This window comes from Tursiops truncatus, chromosome 8 (genome assembly GCF_011762595.2).
Source record: "Tursiops truncatus isolate mTurTru1 chromosome 8, mTurTru1.mat.Y, whole genome shotgun sequence".
Taxonomy (NCBI): domain Eukaryota; kingdom Metazoa; phylum Chordata; class Mammalia; order Artiodactyla; family Delphinidae; genus Tursiops; species Tursiops truncatus.
Window position 1 is genome coordinate 80,750,225 of NC_047041.1, and position 19,132 is coordinate 80,769,356.

The 19,132-nt window shown below is 42.7% G+C and overlaps 1 long non-coding RNA gene across 4 annotated transcripts in view; it reads left to right on the forward strand.

The window, feature by feature from the left end:
• Window positions 1–13,843, forward strand: part of LOC109552263 (uncharacterized) — a 39,220-nt gene extending 25,377 nt beyond the window's left edge. The window contains exons 2-5 of one of the 4 annotated variants that reach the window (XR_012333492.1): window positions 3,508–3,560; window positions 6,665–6,772; window positions 7,868–8,083; window positions 8,374–13,843. This is a non-coding gene — a long non-coding RNA (uncharacterized lncRNA). The other 3 variants (XR_012333489.1, XR_002179073.3, XR_012333491.1) reach the window with 3 other exon arrangements.
• The last annotated feature ends 5,289 nt before the right edge of the window (window positions 13,844–19,132 follow it).

Genomic DNA, 19,132 nt, shown 5'->3' on the forward strand with positions numbered 1-19,132 from the left:
CCTCTGAAGGCACTTGAAATCATTGCTAAAGGGTTCCCAGGTCAGTGTTAATAACTTCGTGAACTTTTCTGGGTCTTTCTCTCATTTGTCAGCCCTATGCAGTGTAGATTGCTCTGTACAAGTCTGACATGTGTTGGGATGCTCGGGTTCAGAATGTCAGCAGTTCTATTTAAGAGGAGGACAGCCTGCGGCTGCTGAGAGTAGGGGAAAAATTCCGAAATGTCCTCTCCTGATTCGCTCAACCGTCCCTCCCACCGCCCCCTTGAAGGGGAAGTTGACAACGTCCCGATATCAAAACCAGCTGTCAGAACAACATAGGGTAAAACTGTCCTCGTCCAAGGCACCAATTAATTCAGTGACTGTCAATGCTAGGATAATTGATAGACTCCACAATCTGGCTGAGTAATGAAAGTCGAAGGCACTGCTAAGTCCATGTCACCTCCTAACAGGTCTGGTAGTGGAACTAGGGTTGTCAGAGCTGGACAATATCAATAAGCCTCTGCAAACATTAAAGCTTGATTTTTAAAAGTCTGTGTGTAGGCAGAGGGAAGGGGGCTCCCTAATCAACTTGATCTTTTACTATGGGACAAGTTCCCAAGACTATTACCAGAAAATGCTAACACGGCAGATAGGTAAACATTCTACTGGTTTATTCTGAGGTTGGTTTGCAAGTAGGCAGCTCCCTGCTTGGGGATGCCATTTCAGACTGCAGTAGCCTGGATCTTTCTGCATTACTTACTCACTTTGTTAAAAGTACAAAATAGAAGTCTGGATCAACAGAAGTCCAGCCGAGAGATCTGGTAGGAAATATTCTTTATTCTTAAGACGGGATAATCCAGTGACTATTATGCAATGTGAATATTCTCATGACTAGAGATCTTTGCTGAACCTATGATGATGTAATATAGAACACTGTGGAATTCCAGGTGACAGTCACAATTAGATAGTTCTGGCAGGGGGAACCAGGGAAATTAAAGGTCTGAGAGACCCCCTAGGAAAGCAAGGGGTCATTTCCAAGGAGGTCAGCTAAGAAGGGGCAAGTAGGTACAATAGGTCTAAATAGGCAAGATGTCAACTATAAGGGTCATAAGATCTATACCTGTGAGCAAGGTTGACCTCTGATCTGTTCATTCTAACATTGCTGTATGTTTCTTATACTAATTTACACTCTTTGGTGAACATGGACCATACTTAGCCCAAAGGTAATAGTAATAACAATAATACAATTTACTGAGCACTTATTATGTTCAAATACTTTGTTTAGATTTTATTTTTTTATTTTTTAATATCTTTATTGGAGTATAATTGCTTTACAATGGTGTGTTAGTTTCTGCTTTATAACAAAGTGAGCTATACATATACATATATCCCCATATCTCCTCTCTCTTGCGTCTCCCTCCCATCCTCCCTATCCCACCCCTCTAGGTGGTCACAAGGCACCGAGCTGATCTCCCTGTGCTACACGGCTGCTTCCCACTAGCTATCTATTTTACATTTGGTAGTGTATGCCACTCTCTCACTTTGTCCCAGCTTACCCTTCCCCCTCCCAGTGTACTCAAGTCCATTCTCTATGTCTGCATCTTTATTCCTGTCCTGCCCTTAGGTTCATCAGAACATTTTTTTAAGATTCCATATATATGTGTTAGTATACAGTATTTGTTTTTCTCTTTCTGACTTACTTCACTCTGTATGACAGACTCTAGGTCCATCCACCTCACTACAAATAACTCAGTTGCGTTTCTTTTTATGGCTGAGTAATATTCCATTGTATATATGTGCCACATCTTGTTTATCCATTCATCTATCGATGGACACTTAGGTTGCTTCCATGTCCTGGCTATTGTAAATAGAACTGCAACAAACCTTGTGGTACATGACTCTTTTTTTTTTTTTGCGGTACGCGGGCCTCTCACTGTTGTAGCCTCTCCCGTTGCGGAGCACAGGCTCCGGACGCGCAGGCTCAGCGGCCATGGCTCACGGGCCCAGCCGCTCCGCGGCATGTGGGATCCTCCCGGACCGGGGCACGAACCCGTATCCCCTGCATCGGCAGGCGGACTCTCAACCACTGCGCCACCAGGGGAGCCCTTTAGGGCTGTTTTTGATGCTCCAGGTAAATGCAAATTGTTGCTCCTGGGAGCAGGAGAATCTTAAATCTTGCTCAGAAACACTCTAGGCATCTTTCTCACCTTGGCCTGTTTGCTTTCCAATTGTTTTGATGGCCACACCATTTAAATAATCTGTGTACTCAGAGGAGAGAAAATCGAGCAAAAGAGTGAGCAGTGACTCCCAGGCAGGCTGGGGCGCTAGGGATTAGCTTCCTCGGAGCAGCCTGATTGATAAGCTGGGATTTGTCTAGGCAGGCAGTGTTCAGCTTGGATTTGTCAGGATCACGAAGATTTGTTTTCTTCTGTAGTAATGGAGCCTCGGGATGAGTTCAGTGTAATGTTTGTTCACCTTGACTATGATCTTTAAAATCATGACCATGTTTCTCCAGCCACCCACCTAAGAAAACCCAGAGATAGATTTGTGTTGTGTCTTCCAGTGGAAATCGTTTCTCTTGAAATGTAAAACATTTTTCCTCCTTTCTATACTTCATCTTGAGTAAAGTTATTTAATGAAAAAAAAAAAAGATACAAAGTAAGAAAGGAAAAGGAAAGAAAGGAAGAAAGTCCTACCCTGATTTTTGCCCTGAGACCAAAGTCCTTGTATCAATGGAAAATAAATATTTGGTGCCCATATAACTGATTCACTTTGTTACAAAGCAGAAACTAACACACCATTGTAAAGCAATTATACTCCAATAAAGATGTTAAAAAAAAAAAACCTACAAATATTTGGTGCCCAGTAGAATTATCTCTCCTCTTCTCCCCCATCACCCCAATTCAAGAGACTTTCATTTCATTTCATTTCATTTTTACATTGACCAACTAAAGCTGTCATGTTCGGGAGCTAAATGTGTTATCCTGCGTGGGCATCACATCCATCAATTAATGTTTCTGCCTTCTGTGCTAAAGGAAGTATCTCCAAGTTCATCTTGGTGAATTTTTCTCTCTACCTCATTACCCAAGCTAGATACAGCACAGACTTTGCATGTTTAATGGCGACCATCTTACACACATTCTGGTTCTTTTGAATGCACACGTGCTTATTTATAGGGGCCCGTGAACATCCCATTGACTGTTTTTGCATTAAAAACACTTAAATTACAACAGCCATACAAGTCCCTTGTAAAATAAAATCAAACATCATAGAAGTGTTTTTAAAAAGTGAAAGCCCTCGAAGAGATTTTCTTTCCAATGCACAATCATAAGTCAAATCACACTATTCATATACTACTGCGGTTTGATTTTTTTACTTCCTTTTTTCAAATCTGAATACATAGTAATAAGATGCTCATTAATAACTGATAGTTTTCTTTATACCACTTATTACTAATAAAACTTACATTGTGAGAGTGCGTTTAACTTTTATAGCACATTCACATATAATTTCTTAATTGCTCCTTAGATGGACCTGTGAGGTTTTATTAGAGGAGACCCTGAATCACTAAGATTCCTAAGGTAAATTCCTTATGTATTTCTCTGTGTTTACTTGCTTATTTTCTGGCTCTCTCAGTTGAATGCAGATTTCATGAGGGCAAGAGACCCTGTCTGTCTATGTCATGCCTGATTCTCTCTGGTATATTTTAAGTTGTCAATAAATGTATGTGTAAAAACAAATAACAAATAATTTATTCTAAATATCTCTATCTTCTGGATAACTGACAGTTTGGATTTTTAAAAATCTAAATGAATTTTTGCTGAAATGTATAAACGCCTTTCTTGCCTTTATAAAGAGAGCCTTTATAAAGATTGTCCACAATCTAGCTATTTCTTGGGAGTACAAGATCATCATTGTATGGTTGACTACTACTTTGTTGTATATTTTACCACTGTGATTTTAAGGCTCAAGTTGTATCAGGCTCTCTGCCTCTACCCTAACTCACCTAGGCATTTATTTAATTCTGTTTGAATTCTTGAGTTTTCTGACCCCCCCAAAAATAGCTACAATTGATAGCATCCATTTTATTTCAGCAAACGTCTATATTCAGTGCCTGGTATATGCAAGATGTAATAATGATTACAAAAAACAGTGACACAGTCCCAGTACACAGTGATCATGGCATCCTATGTCCTTGATGACAGTACACAAGAGTCCTTCTCATTTTGAATCTACTTCTGCTCTGTAATGCTATGTCGTGAGTTTAGGAATCAGTAACCAAGTGTGTTAGCAATGTGTGTGAAGTATATGAAAGCAGGTATAGACAGGAGTCTCCTATTTGGACTGTCAGGAGATTTTGTACGTAGGTTAAGTGATATCTAGTCCGATGTTTATGGAGGATTTTTAAAATTACATCCGATTCTCAATTATGTTTAGGAGACCTAAATTTTGTTTGTTTGTTTGTTTGGAGAGGAAGTATTAATCTAGACCCATATGATAGAAATGAAACTGAGGCCCGAAAGAACAAATATCTTGTCTAAGTTTGTGTTGCTAGTTAGAAGCAGAGACAGAACCAAACTTTACCTTTCTTGACTGCTAATTCTATATATTTCCCACCAGACCACAGACTCACAAGAAATTGTAACAGAATGACAAAGCATACAAGTAAACCTTGTATGTGTCTCTGTGTAATATTCCCAGAGCTTTCCAAACTGAGGGATGAGGGCCACTTACCTTCTTCCCTATGAAGCAGCTGTCCTATGTGAGTCTCCTCATATCAAATCATAGGAGAACAAAGAGTTGAGGAAAGTTTTGCAATATGTGTGTAAGGGACAGGGACTTAGGAAAAACAGCCACAGACATGGTAGTCAATTCAAAAGATAATCAGATGTTATCGCTTGCTCTTCTCGAAATCTTAAACTTTTACAGTTGCCCTGGGTATTAATTTAAGTGGAGCAAAAGTCCCAGGCCTGTAGGAAATGCGATGTCAATATAGTTTAACTTCATATGAAGTTGTCCTCAGTACAGGCTTTTCTTGGGCTTCTTGTTGACGTGCGTTTCTAGATCTGGGTCTCTGTCAGCTCAGGCCTCCTCTTGTCCCGGCTTTCTGAATTCTTGTGATAGGCTGTGGCATCTGTGTTGACTGACGCTGTGAGGGCTTTTCATGCAAGTGCACTGACACTGAACACAGTAGCCAGAAGGACCTCCCCAACATACAAATTAAATCATGTAATTCGACTACTGAAAACCTTCCACTGTCTTCCTATGGCAATTAGAATGAAATCCTACATTGAAATTTGGTAAGAGAGTAGAACTTAAATGTTCTCACCTATATATATATATATATAACATATTATATATATATAGATGTGTTAATTAACGAGTTGGGAGGAATCCTTTCATAATGTAAATGTATCTCAAATCACAATATAGACACTTTAAATGTCTTACAATTTAATTTGTCAATTATACTTCAATAAAGCTGATAAGAAAAAGAAAGAATGAAATCCCAACCCCCGCGGGGCCTCCAAGGACTTTGATCATTCGGCACTTGTCACTTCCCCTCCCTTTGCTCCCCACCCACCTGCTCTGGCCACACTGGCCTTTTCTTTGGCATCTCTCTTGCTAGAAGCTCTGCGCTTGCTGTTCCCTCTGCCTGAGCACTTTTCTCCCAGATCTTCATGAGGCTGCCTCATTCTCATCGCTTAGGTCTTCACTCGACTGTCTTCTCCTCAGAGACTTGTCTATGGCCACCCTCCTCCAGGTCACTCACCCATCTCACCACACCCTGACAATCAGCTTCTAGTCCATCACTTGGTTATTTTCTTCGTAGGGCTTATCACAGTTTGAAATTCTTTTTCAAATGTACATTTTATTTTCTTTCTTCCCCAAAGAAATATGAGTTCCATAGAGGCAAGGACTTTTAAATTCTCATTTACTGCTGTTTTCCCAAAGCTTAGAACAGTGCCTAACGCATAGTAGGGGCTTAGAATTTGGTTGTCGAATGAATGAATAAGTGAATGAACAGAGCACAGATTAGATAAACTTTAGTCACTCTCATCACTGCTTAAGTACTTAGTCCTGCTCTCAAGCTCATTCACAACAGTCAGGCGCTTCTGACTGAGCGTGCTAGACGCACAGTCAGTCTCTTGCCCACATTCATACCAGTAGGATCATTACAGAAGCCATGGTAATGAATGTGTTTACAGGTCATACATAACGACAACAAATGCAATAATAATACCACATCATCATCATCACAGTGACACTTATTGAGCACATGCCAAATGCTGGACACTACACTTGTCTCACATTTATTTCTAACCCTCACAACAGTCCTGCAAAGAAAGTGATAGAATTCGTGTTTTGCAGAACTGGAAAACCAGGGCACACATTCCTTATGTCTCAAACTTATTCGCAGACTCCCTTATTCCTCTCAGCATGCTTATCAATGCTTATTAGTAAACTCCTCCTCTGAGCAGATATTCTGCCAGGGACCCAGGACGAAAGAAGCTCTCAGGGAGGGATAGGGAATGAGAGTAGTCCAGTGCCCCTGATCACAAGGGGCTGAAGAGACACCGTCCCCATGCTCGGCTCCAACCAGAAAAGGAACTGCGCAGTGGGACGGAGGAGGGTGTGGGAATGATCCACATTACAACAAAGGGTGAATTAATTTCCTGTTTAGGGGAAAATACTCAGAAGCTTGCTAAGCATGCCAGCTTCTTTGGGATTCCGAGGTGCACAGTCCCATCCGCTTTCCAGCAGAGCCCCGCGTGCAACAGAAATTTTCACGGTAACCCCCTTCTCCACAGCCCTCCACGCCATTGCACTCCACGGTCACCCCGTGCCAGTGATGCCCTAATAGCAGGCAAATGCCCAAGCTTGGCCCGTTCAGAGTTCAGAAGTGGGGACCAGCGGGGGAAGGGCGGTCATGTCGTGTCCTTGGCAGATGCCAGACATTGACGTGGGGGGAGGGCTTTGTGGGAGGAAGGTGGGAGCCTGGGTGTGCCCAGCTGGAAGCCGCCCATAATTTAACACTCGCAGATGGAGACTGAGGGTGATATGATACCCCCAGCTGTCTGCCACTGCCGCCTTCAAGGGCCCCCCTCGGCTGCCTGGGACTCGGGATGCTTTGGGAAGGGCCCGGCGCGGCTGGGGGCGGCCTAATAAAGCAGCTGGTCTATTAGAAGATAAGCTTTGTGGAGAATCACACAATCATTCCGAATCCCCCTAATCCCAAACTTTAGTGCCCTAGATAATAAGCTTTGGTGGCGACGCTCCATTGAAATATGGAATTGTCTGCAGGCTGGAGGCACCTGCTGTGTCACTCAGCTCCCGGCAGGCAACTGCCGAGCACAATTCAGAGGCAGGTGCACAGTGCCGCCTCCGCTCCCGCAGGGAAGGGGGACACCGAGGGGGCCGGCGCTGCTCCCATGGAGGACTCAAAATACCATGCCCAGAAGGCCTGGCTTAGGCCGGAGGATTTCTCTCTGAGGTTTGTGCATTGAGCTGCTTGGGGGACTTGGGAGAGAAGAAGCAGGAGGGAGCGTCTGTCTGCTGGGGATGCTGAGGCTTAGACGAGGGACTAGCTCCATCTGCAGACCTCGGTGGTCAGTGGCTGCGCAGTCTCTCCCTTCCTCCTGTCGCTTGTTCTTGCAGCTGCCTAAGCCCACCTTGGCACAGGCTGTTTCCTCCTGCCCCCTTACCTGCATGTCCACCAGGTGAGCATCCCTGAACCCTCCTCTGTGATGCCTTCTGCGCCCCCACCAAGGAGATTTATGCGTCTTCTGTGTGCCTCTGTAGTCCTGGATTCATGTCAGGAGTGTAGCCCAAACATTAATTAATCAAATCATCAATTAATTACTTCTACGCCTGTCTCCTCCACTAGATTGGGAGTCTTCAAGGGCAGGGACGAGATCCCCTGAAGATGCTCGAATCTTGAAGAAGCTCAAAAGATTTAACAAAAAAGAAACAAGAAGACTAGAAGCAACCTAAATGCACATAAAATGGAATCTTATGTGGCCACTGAAAACACTGAGGCAGATCTACACATACTCACAAAGAATGAAGTCCATACCGTATTGTTAAGAGAAAAGAATGCAAGGTACCAGTGCCAAGAATGTTATCTTACTTAAAAATAATAATGGTGGTAAGAACTGCCTCTGGGCAGAGTACTTGGAAAAGGGTTATGATGGGTGGAAAGGAGACTGATTTCACACTTTAAACTCCTTTGTAAAACTGAAAGTTTTAGCATGCATGAATATTACCTTTTTAAAAGGTAGAAACAAATACACTTGCACATGTAGAAAGGTATTTGTTGAATGCAGGAATAAGCAAGTAGCTCATGCTGAGGTTGGTCTTACTTCTCTTATTCATTGCCCAAACATGATCTAGAACAATGGGATGTGTCTACCGGAAGGTGTTTTTTGCAACAGATGAAGGAAATGTACCATGTGAGTTTCCTCCACACTTGTGGGCTGGAACAGGAATTTGTCAGCTGCCATCAATGAGCTGAGAAGCTATGGATGAGAAGTTTAGAGGATGCAATACAGGAATTCAGTGCCTGCTCCAGAATGTGCAACTGTGGGTGAGAAGAAACCAAGGGGGCATTTAATAAACCTCTGTCTGAGGAATAATAAATCTGGCAGGGGACATCTTTAAAGAAAACTGTCAGTTTTTCCTCATTGTCCTGATCAGGACAAAAGTGTTCAAATTCTCCTTGTTAACATATTCTTTTTTGTTTCTTCCTTCCTCCCATCCTCTCTTCCTCTCCCTCCCTCAACCACGGTTATAGATGCCCTTTCTACAAGGTCTGCCCTCCCTCAGGTGAACATGACCTAAATTATCTGGCTCCTTCTCTGATGGTGTATTGATTACTTCCCTATTCCCATAAACAACTCCTGGGCACTTCTCCAGGGGACTGGCTGTACTAGATTAAATTAAGAGCAATCTTGGCTTTTAGCAGGGCCTTTCCACCAAGCAGTTGCCTTGCAGGAGTGATTCATGAGTTTAGTTTATTATCCTAATGGCCTCCAGTAAGGCTGACCCCTTCCTCCAACATAGCCTTTAGGCTACATGGACTGGATTTGGAGACCCTTGATTAAGGTTGGGTATATTCCCAAATACCAGAGAGAGTGTGAGAAAAAACATGGTGTGTGGTCACTTGCAGAACCAAACTGAGAGCTGAGCTCCACTCAGGCAGAAGTGGCTAATCCTCATTTTCGAAAATGGCATCTGGGGCATTGCCGATTCTCTGTGGGTTAATGTGGCAGAAAGAGCGCTTTGTGGTCCCCCTGCTAAGCTGCTGTGCCAGTTTTGCTTCTATGTTTTCATAAAATGTGTGGCTGTGGTTATGATTCTGACAGTCAGAAATTCAGGAGCTCCCTGCTTCCTTTCCTCAGGAGGGATTTAGGCTTCAAATAATTCTCAATTAGCTAATGAAGGATTAAATTGTCCTTACTGGCTTCATCTTTGTACCCCATCATGCACTGTGTCCCCACAATCCTGCTTCTCTAGAAAACACTCCATTGCTTTTCTACGGCCTTTCTGCTGAATTTGGTTGCCTTGACCTGCCTTAAGAAGCCTCTGATTGGCTGAGCCACGTGATTGCCTTTTTGGTAACTAACTTGGGTAGATAGGGCACCCTTAGTTTTAGGAACTCCTCAATTAATCTTCTCCTGGGGCTTCCCCGGTGGCGCAGTGGTTAAAAATCCGCCTGCCAATGCAGGGGACATGGGTTCGAACGCTGGTCTGGGAAGATCCCACAGGCCACGGAGCAGTTAAGCCCGTGAGCCACAACTACTGAAGCCCATGCGCCTAGAGCCTGTACTCCTCAACAAGAGAAGCCACCACAATGAGAAGTCAGTGCACTGCAAGGAAGAGTAGCCCCTGCTCGCCGCAACTAGAGAAAGCCCGCGTGCAGCAAGGAAGACCCAATGCAGCTAAAAAAAAGAAAAAAAAACTTCTCCCCAAGGACAAGATAGTATAACTCAGCCAGAGTTTGGGGCATCAGGGTAGAACTTAAAGACCAAATACAGAGTTCTCAGGTCCATCGGCACACAAAATGCCCGAGATACTCAAGATTGTCAGGGGCCCCAGATCATATAACTTTTGGAAGAAACATCCTGTATCATTGATTCAAGCATAATGGTCCACATTAAGTGTATTTTATATGTAAGCGTTGAAATGTAGGCAACTACTTGGCAGATGATTACATTTACATTCAATGAAATATTAATTTTGATTTTGAGCTTTCTTTTAAAATATTGGTACAATATTTTTTCCAGATCTCAAATATTGTCAGTCTAGTAGTCCGGGTGCCCTGCCTGTGCTGCTCAAAGTATAAAAGAGGCCTGAAACCATACAGTGTTCTCTGGAGGAATTTATGGAAGTGGAGGCAGGCTTCTGGAGAGCATCATTTTCATTGATTACACAGTGGCAGCCTCTGAAGTGTTCCAGAGAAGAGTGTTAACCAAGGATACACGCTTACAGTGCTCTGAACTTCAAAGGAGCACTGTTTCAGTCAGTCTTTGCTGTGTAACAAACCACCCCCAAAAGTGGCTTAAAACAATGATTAGTTTTTCATGATTCTTTGAATTGGCTCCAAGGTTGCCCTGCCCGTTTTGCCAGGGTTCACTCAAGCAGCTGCCTTCAGCTGGAGGGTCAGCAGGGCTCAAGGTTAAGACAGTGGGCACCCCTGGCCTGTGTGGTCGTGGGTGCTGGCTGTTGGCTGGGGTGCCTCACTTCTCTCCCATTTGGCCTCTCATTATCCAGTCGGCTAGATCAGCTTCGTTGTATGGTGGCCTCAGGACAGCACTCAAAGAGGGTGGAAGCAGATGGGTTAGAGCAAGTCTTAACACCACCCAGGTTGAAGGGGGTGGAGAAATAGACTCTCCTCCAGGATGGGGAAGGGTGTGGAATTATAGTGCAAAGGGGCCTGGACACTGGAATGGAAGGAATTTGCAGTCATTAAACAGCATTCCACAGTGATGCCACAGAAGGATTGCAGGTCCTAGAAGCGAGGGAGAAGGGAATGTCTAGAGCCTTCAAAGAAGCTGGGGCATTGGGTCTGACCCACAGGCCTTGTGGCTTTTGGGCCCCACTCCCTTTATAGAGCAGCTTCCCCGTGGAGGGTAGCTTAGCAGCATTTTGGCCAAGCAGCTTGAGACACAAAGGCTAAAGAGGCAGCGGTTTCACATGTGGTCATTTTGCCCCTTCTCTCGCGGGGCTCATACACTCTGCAGTGAGGTTGCCAGTCAGCCCCTAGATTCCTCACGAGAAATCTGGGATGGGTGCTTAACTCTATCAGTCAGGGTAGGGGAAAAGGAAAACATATTGCCTGAATGAAACAGTAGGTAGGAGTAGATTCTCAAATCAAAATGCCTGGGTTTGAAACCTGGCTCTACCACATGCTGGCTGTGCTACATGAACAAGAGATGTAAACTCTCTAAGCCCCAGCGCCCTTCTCTGTAAAGTGGGATGATTATTAAATCTTCTTTTATTTTTAATTATGTGTGTATGTGTGCTGTGCGTAGATTTAATGAGATCGTGGCATTTGGCTTCAATATCTGGCATATGTTGTCCTAAATATTAGTTCTCATTATTTTCCAAAGACACAGAACTCAAAGGAAAAAGAGTTGTCTGAAATGAGTATCTTATGTATATTTGTAGAATCTAAAAGAACAAAGAAAAATTCAACCTGCCCAGTTACCCTGACATTCAAAGCCCTGTTGCTGTGCTTTAATGTGGGCCAGCAGGTAGTGAGAAAGGGTCCAGGTACTTAGTCAAACCAATCTGGGTTCTCATCTTGGCCTCTGCCAGTTACTGTGTAATCTTGAGCAAAATACCTAACTCTCTCAGTTTCCTCATCTGCAAAGTACGTGTAATAATAGCATATACAATTACATCATACACAATTACATCAAAGGAGTAGATGTGAGAATTAAGGTAAACTTATGTGAAGCAACTGGCAATATAGTAGGCGTTCGAAATATTCTCTTCCCTCCACTTTTTGAATTTCTAATTTCTCACTTAAGTTCAAATAACAAATTCAACAATATTTTGGGGGCACTGGTCTGTAGAGGATGGGACTTGACTCTAACCATTTTTTTGTTCATTTGATTTTGGGGCCTTTGCCAGAAGCCACAAAAAGAAGCCTCCCATCTCTTGAAATGTCAAGTGTGTTTCTGTCCTTGCTGACTGTTCTCACTGTTCTGTCCCTTTAAGGAAAAGACCCTGAACAAGCTGCTAAAGGCTTGAGTTAATACTAAAGGCTGTGAGTTTTGCAGTTCTACTGAACTCTGCATGACCCTCGCAGACAATAATTGCTTTAACATAGGGTTAGGCAACAGCAACAAACTTGTCTAAAAATAAACCAGGGCTTAAAATACAACTTAACCTGGGAGATTTAAGTAGGTAAAGAAGATGGCTTCTCTCCAGAATTGCTTCTTGATTAATCACCCCATCTGAGGCCGATGGAAAAATGACAGTTTTCAAACAGGGCTTTAAACGTCTCCCGCTCTACTTTTCCACACTGGCAGGAAGCCAGTCCCTGTAAGCCATTGGTTCTTAAAGGGGACGGGTTCCCTTGGATTTTCCTGAGCTGCAGCCCAGCAAGAGTGTGGGATAGTAATGGCTAATGGGAGGGAATTTTCATGGTCCCCACTTAAGGTTTGCTCATCTTCAAAGTGAACTCAAGGAGCAGCCACTGAGCCTTGGAAAAGAGAAGAAGCAATACTAAGGGATATTTTCAGCTTTGCTCCGGGCTTAAGGCAAACAGGCTTCAATATGTCCACTAGCTTCTTTCCAGTCACATTATCCACTATCTTGTCATCTATACTGGGTTTCTGGCTTTACTGACTTAGCCATAGTCTGCCCTCTGTCCCTCCTGCTGACCTCTGTCAACCCTAGGGTTCTTCCCAGGCTCTCCTTCTCTGAATACCCATGCCTAGAGTTTGGGAACCTTCATCTGCAGTCAATCTGGGGATCACCTCCCATCTACAGTCGTTTCTCTTTCTCAGGTTAATTATGAACCATCTGGGCTGCAGTCTTGACACTCCACCACACCTGTTGAGTACCCACAGCATCACTGAAAGATACTAGTGGTCAGTCTCCTCTCCTCTGTGTCTTTGCTAATGGACAAATGGATTTCTGCTCTCACCACATGCTGGACATAGTCTCTGTGGTCTTTAGGTGACTTTGGCTTTATCAGCTAGGCCTAAAGCATACCTCCAACTGACAGGAGTTCTATCTTTAACCTTGGATAAGAGATTTTTTTTTTACCCAAGATAGATTTCTTCTTGACCTCAAACCAAATAAGCTCTGTACAGGGATGGGTTGGCTTGGTGGTTGTCACATTGCGTTCCTCATCCAAACCCTAGTGTTCTGCAAAGGATTCTCTGGGAACCTCCCACCTGGTTTTAAGGAGAGTGGTTGGTTCTCCCCTGACCAGTCTTGTGTACTGGATTGGAGCTCCATCTAAGGTTGCTCCTTCTGTCTGCAACATTCATCCCAAGATATTTGCATAGCTTGCTCCTTCTCTTCGTGTCTGTGATTGAATTGTTCTCCACAACCACCACATATAAAATGGCAACACTACCGGCCCCAATTTCCTACTTCCCTTATCATAGTATTTATACCATCTGACATGCCATATAGTTATTACTTATGGTGATTCAAGCTCCCGTGAGTGTTCGTTATGTTTAGCACTTCATCTCCTGCACTAGAACACTGTAGACACATAGGAAGTGCTCAATAAACACTTTTCCAATAAATAAATAAACTATGCTCACAAAAAGAGTCTTAGAGTTCCTGGGTATTATATCTTATTTATCATAAGTCAGATTGACTTTTTTTTTTTTTTTTTTTTTTTGCAGTACATGGGCCTCTCACTGTTGTGGCCTCTCCCATTGGGGAGCACAGACTCTGGACGCGCAGGCTCAGCGGCCATGGCTCACGGGCCCAGCCGCTCCGCGGCATGTGGGATCCTCCCAGACCGGAGCACAAACCCACATCCTCTGCATCGTCAGGCAGACTCTCAACCACTGCGCCACCAGGGAAGCCCAAGATTGACTTCTTGATGGAATCATTTTTTCTTTTTATTTTATTGCATTTAAAAATACAGTCAATTTGACATCTTTGGCATGTAGTTCTGAGTTTTAACACATGTATCCATTTTTGTAACCACCACCATCATAGTCAGGGAACAAAACAATTACATCATCCCCCCAAAACTCCCCCATACTGCCCATTTGGAGTCGTATAGTCCTCTTGCCCTAATAACCCCTGGCAACCATTGATTACTATAGTTTTGTCTTTCTGAGAATATCACATAAATGGAATCATACAGAATGTAACCTTTTGAGACTGTCTTCTTTCACTCAGCATCATGCCCTTGAGATTCATCCATGTTGTCGTGTGTTTTAACAGTTTGTTCCTTTCTATTGCCTGATTTATTGCCAAGTAGTCTTCCGAGTAGTATTGCTAAGTGGTATGAATGTACCACAGTTTGTTTATCCATTCATTCACTGAAGGACATTTGAGTTGTTCCAAGTTCTGGTGCTTATGAAAAGAGATGCAATCAACATTTGTGTACAGGTTTTTGGGTGAATCTGAGTTGTCATTGCGCTAGGGTAAATACCCAGGAGTGGGATTGTTAGTCATATGGTAAATGTACGTTTAATTTCATAAGAAACTTACCAAACTGTTTTCCAGATAGCTGTACTATTTGGTAATCCTATCAGTAATGCATGAGAGCTCTAGTTGGTCTGCATCCTCATTAACACTGGTGTTATCAGGTTTTCATTTTTCACATTTTTTTGTCTGTTTTGTTTGTTTTAATTTATGGTTACCAGCTGGGAGGGGTGGAGAGGAAGGATACTTAGGGAATTTGGGATTGACATGTACACACTGCTATATTTAAAATGGAGGGGCTTCCCTGGTGGCGCAGTGGTTGGGAGTCCACCTGCCGATGCAGGGGACACGGGTTCATGTCCCGGTCCGGGAGGATCCCACATGCCCCGGAGCGGCTGGGCCTGTGAGCCATGGCCGCTTAGCCTGCACGTCCGGAGCCTGTGCTCCGCAAGGGGAGAGGCCACAACAGTGAGAGGCCCGCGTACCGGAAAAAAAAAAAAAAAAAAAAAAAAAAAGGATAACCAACAGGGACCTACTTTATAGTACAGGGAACTCTGCTCAATATTATGTAACAACCTAAAAGGGAAAAGAATTTGAAAAAGAATAGATACATGTATATGTATAACTGAACCACTTTGCTGTACACCTGAAACTAACACAACATTATTAATCAACTATACTCCAATATTAAATAAAAAGTTTAAAAAAAATGAACTGGTCATACTCGTTTGGGTTTATTTTGGACTTTCTATTCTATTCCTTTGAAGTATATATCTATCCCTTCCACAAATCACCCTGTCTTGATAAACGTATCTTTATAGTAATTGTCAAAATCAAATAGAATGAATCTTTCAACTTCGTTTTGGAATAATTTTCTAACCTCTGTCATCCTGTGCTACAAAAGAAGGAGAAAATAAAGAAAAAAAACTTTTACTGAGCACTGCCCATGTCATAGGCAGTGGACCATGGAAATTTAAAGTATTTAATTTTTAAAACAATGTATTCCAGGTAGGTATTTTTTTCCCATTTATGAAGATAAGAGAACTGAACCTCAGAGAATTTTAATAACATGCCCAAGGCTACAGAGTTAATATGAGACAGAGCTAGGACTTGAGCTAGGGCTTAACTCAGGTCAGACCGACCCTCAAGCTCATGCCCCTTCTACTACATAATAGTTCAACTCTTCTCGATCCTGTAGGTATGGAATATGCCTGAGAATACCTTGGATGCTCTGCTGGATTTAATTTTTAAGATATCATTTATGTTAAAAAAAAAACCCTCCATGATTTCCTAAAAGTCATTTTGTTCTCATGGTTGAGATGCAAACATATTCTTATTTATACAGTCTGAACAGGTTTAGTTTGACCTCTTGTAAAACAGTGCCCAGTTAATAATCTAAGAGTAGATTGTCACACTGGCTACAGGAAGATAAATAATCAAGGATTGTAAGTCTTTAATTTAATATAACTTATTCTCATTAATTAAACGCCAATTACCTGCTTGTCTTTCCTGGGAACTGGCCTTTGCAGTTAATCTTTTCAGAAACGTTGTACACACATGCTCACAGAGGTATTAATATCACTCTCAAGATTTACAGGCACTGGATTCTTTGGCTTAAACCATTCTCAAACACTGTACACTGTAACCGCAGATAATCGTCATAAATTTCCTGATCTTTGACCTAACTGGTTCTTAAATTTCCATTCCCTAAGGGGCTTGAGGAGTTCGTATTTATCATACTGAGTCACTTACTTCTAAGGATCAAGGCATTCCAGCAAGGCTGTGGATTTCAGATCTGTGACCCATCCTTCCTACTTTGGGTTTTTGCTAGTCACAACAGATGAGAATCCTTGGGGACTAAGAGAGTACTCTGTCCTCTGACTCCCCTGTACAAAATCATTCACTCACGGACAACATAATCTTGCAAAGTACCTGGAGCAACCTGATCCCGCAGAAGCTTTTGGAATGCCCCACCTGCACAGATTTAAGCATTCAATGGCAGTGCACATCCACTGCTGAAAATACTCCCGTTCCAGCCTTTAGCAGCTGGCTGTGTATATCTGCGATTTTTATTAAACTCCTTATCTTCTAGACTGCTTATTCCTTACGCAGGTACATAAGGATACATTTTATAGGTGCTATAAATTTAAGTCGTGTAAGCAGCTGGTGGTTTGCTGCCCAGAGCTGGCCTGGAATATGTGCCTTCCAATTCCATATTTCATCTCAACAAGACAAGGAGACAGAGGTGGAAACCACCTTTATTGAAGGAAATCCCAGGTTTACCCGCAAGCTCAGAGTCATACCTTCTTAACATCTGATGTGCTTCCACTCTTTCTTTGTTAACATTTTGATTTGAGGGTCCAGAACAGAATTATCTCCATCTCGATCATTAGTTGAAGATTCTTTGTTTACTTTTTTTGTTGTTGTTGTTGTTGCGGTACGCGGGCCTCTCACTGTTGTGGCCTCTCCCGTTGCGGAGCACAGGCTCCAGACGCGCAGGCTCAGTGGCCATGGCTCACGGGCCCAGCCGCTCCGCGACATGTGGGACCTTCCCGGACCAGGGCACGAACCCGTGTCCCCCGCATCGGCAGGCGGACTCTCAACCACTGCTCCACCAGGGAAGACCCTCTCTGTTTACTTTAAAAATTATATTTAGAGAGTATAAAAAACTACAAGGGAGATAAGTCATAAAACAAGAATTAACATGTATGAAAGGTCTACTTAAACGATTTGATAATGGTAGCGCACACGTACCGGGTACCATGCTAAGTTCTTTGCATCCTTCTTCTCACTGCTGTCAACAATCCTGTGAGATCAGTACTGTTATCACTCTCTTTTTAATGATGAAGGAACTGATGCTCAAAGAGATTAAGTCATTTGATCAAAATCTCACGGGAAGTGAGTGGTGGAATCCTGTCCCGAACCAGACCTGACTTCAAATCCCATGTTCCAAACATGATACCAAAAATAGGAGCTACTCACCACCATTACCATCTCAGATTCATCTCTTCAACCACACACTTGGTGAGGTTGCTTAACCGTGTAACTAAATCAGTCTATTATGAGTCTTTAATGTGGGCAGGGCCTAACATCTTGCAAGAGATGCTTCATGGCTTATCTTGGCTGGCCAATTCATTTCTCCAATATGTAGGTAAACATGGTACTACTGATTCCTATCAGTACATCAAGCGCTATGAATCTTTGCAGCTTTTTACCCCCTTCAGTAGTAGAGAGATTTGCCTCAGTTCACTTACGTACTTTCAAGCAATCTCCATGGTTAGGCTGATGAGTTACTAGTAAAGGTAGTAGGGGTGAAATTGTTTGGGGCCTTGAACAAGAATAATAAATACTTGTCTTCATGAACACACTGCTCTGACCTAAATTCAACCTATTCCACTCATTCTTCAAAGCGGGTAGCTCTAGGTCCTGCATAACCCTGGCTACTGATCAGGACAGACACATGACCTGGAGTAGACACACTGACCAGGAAGAAGCTGATCAGCTGAGTTTTTACTAAGCATCAGATAGAAGATCCATGAACAACTGCTACTGAGGTGCCTGGAGATTCTTGGTTCATTCCCTCCTTAGGCTTGTTTCTTGCTATTTATTATGTCTGTATCCTATAATAAACCCTTTTTTTGAGTGAGTTTTGGTTCCTTGCAATCAAACATCACCAAGACAAGAGAGATTTTTAAACTTTCTTTAATATCAGAAAGAACTCTTCGGAAGTATAAATGGGTAAAAGTCCATCAGCTAAACAGCATAAAATGGTATGTATCACACTTGAAAGAGTTAACTTGCCCACAAAGAACTAAAGGGTTGACTTCCTTCTCTTCAGTGGGGCCCAGATTAACTTTGGTGGGTTGTAAATGGTGTTTTTATTCAGGAGGCATGGGACATATGTGATAAATGTGAGGACTATCATACGTCTTATAAAGAGCTAATTGTTTGTGAAAGATGCTCTCCCAGTGACACTCACAAGTCTGATGTACACTGGCTGCTGGCTCTTCTATGACAGTTTCATTAAACCATCAACCCTTACACCAGAACATAATGTGACAAAGCAAAGATTGTCTTCTTTGACCTTGGCAGGATCTGGAAACATTAAAAAAAGATCAAATACTCTTTTTTTTAATAAACAACTTTATGAAGACCTAATCCCCCAGCATACCAAATTCAGGCACAGAACTTATAAGTCGACCGTTTTCTCATTAACACTATTGTTAATTTTTCATGCTGTATCCAATTTTCTCCATGTCTTAGACTAACCACTTGCTCTAATTTATTAGCTTAAGAATTTCAAAGGTAAGAAAAATTATATGTTTCGCCTTTCCTCCAGACTGAGACTCCCATCCTGGGGAACTAGAATTCTTCACTCAAGGAATCATTTCTTCCGATCCTTTAAATTGGTCTTCTGTCAAATCTCTGACCTCTGGAATGTTGGCAAGCACTACCCAAAGTAGAATGTAATGTACTGTTTCGTGTCTTTGTAAAAGTCATTTTACATTTATCTTCAGAATTA